At 34.8% G+C, this 6125-nt stretch overlaps 1 pseudogene; it reads right to left on the bottom strand.

The window, feature by feature from the left end:
• Positions 1–2622: 2622 nt before the first annotated feature.
• LOC149193345 (abscisic acid receptor PYL9 pseudogene) lies at positions 2623–3845 on the bottom strand (annotated as a pseudogene).
• Positions 3846–6125: the final 2280 nt, after the last annotated feature.

Consider the following 6125-nt stretch of genomic DNA (forward strand, 5'->3'; position numbering starts at 1 on the left):
ACCGGTTGTTAACCGGATTCTGGGATGGACAAATCCAATACTGTTTACCCTACTCTAGCCTAATCGGTCCCCTCTTACGGATGTTGGTCATAGGATTAACTATCTTGCCATTTTTTTGATGGGGCCGCATAAGGGGGCAAATGTTGATGTGGTTTCTGGATTTTTCTCTCTTTGGAACAACAATATTGGGTACACTGGGGGGCAAGCAGTGGAACAAATATGAAGGCGGAGTACAACTGCAACGCGGACAAGATGTCCAAATTGGACATACATGCTTAACAAGATGGGATGCATATTGAGATTCTAGTGGGAGGCACTACACTAGACACAAACTTTCTCCCTTTTCCATGATATGGTTTATTTCGCTGATGATCTATTCCGTATTATTGTTTCCCATTTTCATGTTCAATTTGGTAGTGCTTATTTCGTGGACTAATCTTTTTTTTGGGTCATGGTGTGGTTTATGTTTTCTTATCTTAGATCTACTTCTTATTACCTTGTATCTGCTATGGGATATAATGTGGTTTGGTTTACATGACAAAAACATAAATTTTTAGAGATATATTTATTAATATTATTAAATTAATAAATATGTTTATTTTAATATAAATTTTAAAAAAATTTAATTTAATTATCAATAATTATTAAATAATAAAAAAATAAATTTACTTAATACTTTAAAATATTTTTAATAATTACAAATAAAAAATTAAATTAATATAAAAAAATATAAAAATATCATTAAAATTTACAACTACCAAAATGAGATGTTGAGTTGATGTGAAAAAATATTGAAGTTGTAAATGAAAGAATCTACCCGATAAAAGCAATTACGTAAGGAGAGTTTGGTGAGACACTGATTGCTTTATGAAAATGATTATGGGTAGCATTATTAACTGTTATAGTTACTTGTTTGATTTGGTCAAGGTGAATATTTAGAATACTACTTACCACCATTGCTCTAATATATTATAGATATTGTATTTACAATTGATAAGGTGTGTTTTTATATTTTATAATGTGCGTTAATATTTTATAAATAGATAAAGTAAAATTTAAATTTAATAAATTTATTTTAAAAATATTTTAAATTATTTTAAAATTTATTTAAAGTTTTTATTTTTATTTATTTATTTTTATAGAATTTTTAAGTAATAATTTAGAAATTTCATTACTTAAATTTAATGGTGAAAAATGAGCCGGTTTTCATAACTTGATAAGATTTAAATTTTGTGAATATTGAGTCTTAAAGTTATTATGATGTTTTGAAGTAGTAGTAAAATGTATGTTGTATCTAAAAAAATTATATTTAAAATGATCTAGATCAAAATAGGCCTCTAACTCATGCATATATAAGTGGATCAATGCCTATCCCATATCTTCTACAAAAGTCAATTAAATTTAATTGAAATGTTTCTGAAAAATATTGTTATCTTATCAAGTTCAATTCCAACATGAATATTAAACTCATAACAAACCCTTTTTTATAATAAATTATTACATGACATATTAAACTCATAACAAACCTTTTTTTAATAAATTATTACCTAAAACATCTATTAATGCTCATTAATTCTCAAACATATATATTCCTCTTCTATAATAATAATAATGCGGCCAATAAGTCTGTATTTTTTCACAAAACGGAATAGCGGGCAGCAATTAACCCTTCCTGAAAATCCACATATATGTTCAAAACGTGAATATCGACATTTTTTTGAGGAAGGTAATTACGAGTGAGATTGTTCAAAATAGGTAGCGCTTCCTCATTCGTGGCATAGAAGCAGAACTTTGATTGCTACCATTCCGATTTGAAGCAGTTAGCAGAGATGTTGCTTATCATAGATAAATGAGTTCAACGATTCCATCTGTCATATCCTGCTATGAAGAGTAATCACTGCTATCTTCAAGTTTGAAGATTTCATGAAACAATTGAATTATATATTCTCTGACTTTTTATATCTATATGTTATATGTTTTTTGTTTTTTTGTTTTGTTTTTGTTGTTTTTTTTTTAAATCAGAGTTTATTTATTTAGTTAAAAAAGAGTATATTAGTTTTAAAATGCAAGTAACCTCACTCCAACCAAATCTGTTGATTACTGCTATTAATATATGACAAAGAAACAAAAGAATACATAGAGACATTGTTCACAACTTAGGAGGCCAAAAGCACTAGAAAATATGGAAAACATGTAAAACACCTCTAATCACGATCATTCATCTAAAGTAATTGAGGCAGGGTTGTCCAGATCAGTCTCTCGAAGAGAAAGATGGTGGAAGAAACATTGGACATGCTCCTCAAAAAGCGCCATCCATGACTCCAACTTCTTCACCTTGCCTAATATCAAATTCTCGCCCAACCAAACTATCATGATCCGTCCCAAACATGGCCCTGGAATTAATGTATCTTGTTTAAAATGAAAATGAAAATAAGTGCGACATGTTCTTCCTATCGTACCTCTCCGAAGTTTCCAAAAATTACAACAAAAATTGAATCAAATCCCGACAAATATCCAGAGAACAATGTTGTTCCGCCTTGCCTCCATACCGAGGCCGTCGCGCTGTCCCTCCGCTACCAGTGCCCTTCGCCGCTACCCCCACCCCACTTCAAAGTCCGCGGGTTGCTCTCTCCACGACTGGCCGAAGAACCGACACGACCACCGAGAGCCACAGAACCACCACGTGGGAACCAGCCATCAAACTACCATGTCCCCTTCTGATATCAATATTAACACCGCGAAGACCTTTGATATTTTTCATTAAATTGTAATTTTTCTTTATTACACTGTCTCACTTATCTCAATTACAAATTCCAAAAATATCTCAGAATCAAACTTATATTACACTGTCTCACTTATCTCAATTACAAATTCCAAAAATATCTCAGAATCAAACTTACAACTACAAGATATAAGAAAAAAAAGCCTTAACTGTATATCAAACAGAATCACAAATCTTCAGTAACAGGTACTGGGGTCTGGGAGACTGTAAATAGCGGAGTGGGTACCATTGAGGAGTTTGGAAACATGAGCCAAAGACCGAAGATTGGATTCAATGATGGTCTCTACGAATAAACACGCCTCCTCTTTTGTATTCCCTTGTGGTACATCTACCACGTACGATTCGATCACAATAGTTTCGGGTTTCCCATTTATAAACCTCTCGTGCAGAGTTGTGATGGATCGATAATTGTTGAGCCTATGTTCGCCCCCCACAATACTGAAGCTCAGAATATGCCGCTCCTCGTCCAGAATGTCCAGTCGCTCGGTACTGGTGGCCGCAGGAAGACCCGAAACAACACTAACTTCTCTGACACAGCCAACGTTGAGATCTCCACGCATGAAGCAATTGCGAACGAAATTTTTGTATACTTGAGGCTGGTCGAATCTCCGAACCAGCGACCAGACAACGCTAACCGGCGCCTCCACTTTCTGTATCACCACAGATGAACACCTGCACTCTCTGGCTCCATCATGTGAATGAGAATGGTATCGCTCCATCATCTCCTGCAGCCATTCCCCATATCCTTCCTTCCCCTCCCAGTACTGCACGGCGCCCATCTTGCTAATTTGTTTCGAAACGCCCGACAATCTGAAGCTTGGCTCCTCGTTGTCAATAGGTACCGAGATCAAGTCCCGCGATGATCTCCACACCTCTTGAGGCTGCGTTTCATACATCATTGTCACAACTACGCTCTCGAAACCCAAAACAACAACACAGACAGATACCTCTCCCCAAGTATCGAACTACCTGTTCTTCAGTTCTGCAATTCTGCAGTTAGAAAACCAGTTCTCACAGCTCAAGCCTCATACAGAAAGCCAACGCTGGTCATGGAGGGAGCGCTAGTTACTGCTCTGGGCTTTTCTTGTGTTTGGGGTTTCTCGCTACTCATGGTTATATAGGTTTGAATTAGGTGGGCCTGCGAAAAAGTTTGGAAGCGAAAATTCCACTCGATGGGATGCTCTAAAACTCTGTCCAATATCCGTGCTGTTGTTGTTAGGTCTAAAATATTGACAGGATCCACGAAAGTAGATGAGTTAACTTTCGTGGATGAGTTAACTTTTCATGGGAGTCACGTGGTCCACTTGCTCAACTTGCCCTGGGTGCTCTAGAAGGATAGAGAGCTGTGCCTAATTTAGTTTATTGGTAGACCGATGGAGCTACTTCGAACAACAAAATCATGAAAATTTGTTCGCCGCTAAATTTTTGGGTCCATTTTGCAACCGGACTTCAACAAGTTGATGCAGTGTGTCAGTGTTCAGGATTGCAGATAGTTGCACCGACATTGGGAGCGTCAGAGCCAGAGGCAATTGCGCCAAAGCAAGCCCTTTCTTTTCGCGTACACCACGTCAAAAAAGCAGTTGCATTTAAAGAGATTTTTTTGGAAGTTTTTAGGTGGGATTTTCTGGTCAAAATCCGGCAGCAATTTATTGAAATCGCAAGTTCTATAACTAATTTCTTCACAATCAAAGCGTCCCAATTTATTGAAATCGCAAGTTTGATAACTAATTTCTACACAATCAAAGCGTACCAGGAGTTTTTCAGGGTGCTGAATCCAAATATGCAGTTGAAAAACCATTTTAAATAATACAATTCAAGATTTAACCTCAATTTTTACCGGAATCTCCAAAAAATCACACTAAAAGCAACTCCGTCAAAAAATAGTATATATATATATAATTATTTAATTGAGGTGGTTCATTAAGTATGTTATGCACTTTTGGGGGTGGTGTTTTACGTGGGCGTGAATATTCTTATTTTAGATTTTTCTTTTTCAATATATTGTTTACAAATATCAAAATGTCCCTTTAAAAGATATTATAGTTCAATGAAAATACATATCATAATATCACTTTAAAAGGCATTAAAGTTAAGTGAAAATACATATTATGTTATTTAATATTATATTTAGATATTTATTATTGCAATAATTATATATAATTAATTAAGTGAAGTGGGTTATTATGCTATCTAATATTGTGATCGTAAAAAAAACTAATCCATTATATTGTACTTATGTGCTTTATCAGCATTATATGTGTATCAATTAACCAAAAATACCCAAAGAGATAAAGACTATATGAACAGAAGTTTCCCAGCTTTATAGAATTGATCATTGATGTATGTAACATAGTAGATCTCCCCTAGAGGGCATCGAAAACATTTTTTGACAAAGCATCCCCACTCCATTTTGTTCCATCTATATATGTCCAAAATGCACCTCACCAAAAAGCTCAACCATCTTGTTGATTATCTGCAGCTAATGAGATGGTAAAGGAGGATCAAAAGATGACTTCTTTAAAACCCAATCAATCACCCCTTTAGAATCTCCAAATATGTTCAAATCTTAATGTAAAGCCACTTAGCACAATAAAGGACACCCCACAGAGCAATGATTTCTGCCCTTGTGTTGGAGTTGATGCCACAATTCCAACAAAATGGTAATATTGTCCTGGCCTAAAGATAATGTGTGCCCCACACCCACATGAATTATTTTTCACATCTCCATTGAAAAACCCCACAAGGTATATAACCCATATATCCACTAGCCCAAATTAATTAAAATAAGCATATATCTTAAAGCATGTCCCATAAATATCTAGTGGCTTATCCTCAAAAACACATTTATTCCTACATCTCCATATACTGCACATAACTTAAAAAGGAAGAGATCCATAAACCTTATATTCCTTCATCTGGTCCATAATACATGCTCCCACATATGTAAGATTCCAACTTGCAGAAATTTTTAAGGTGTTCAGAACAACAATCCAAATGGATACTAAAAATGGGCATGTGAGGAAAATGTGAGTCACATTCTCTAGAAACTGTAAGTACAAAATGCATATGCCTGGACCAATAAAACCCCTATGACATAAATTATCCCATGTGAGAATTTTGTTTTGCTATGCAAGCCATCCAAAACGTATAAGCTTTAAGAGAATGTTTCATTTCCATATTTTACAGAACCACCCTTTTTCCTTCTTGTTCTGTTTTGCCATAGAAATATACCGATAAGCATATCTAACAAATATTTGTCCTTGTTCTATTAACCCCTCCCAAAAAAATTTGTCCATATTTCCATCTAGAATGATACGTGCCAAACTTAAATTTTATATATATT

The sequence above is a fragment of the Pinus tabuliformis genome, chromosome 2_2, assembly GCF_031772625.1.
Source record: "Pinus tabuliformis cultivar Carrire ecotype Pingquan chromosome 2_2, CPIR1, whole genome shotgun sequence".
In the NCBI taxonomy this organism is placed as follows: Eukaryota; Viridiplantae; Streptophyta; class Pinopsida; order Pinales; family Pinaceae; genus Pinus; species Pinus tabuliformis.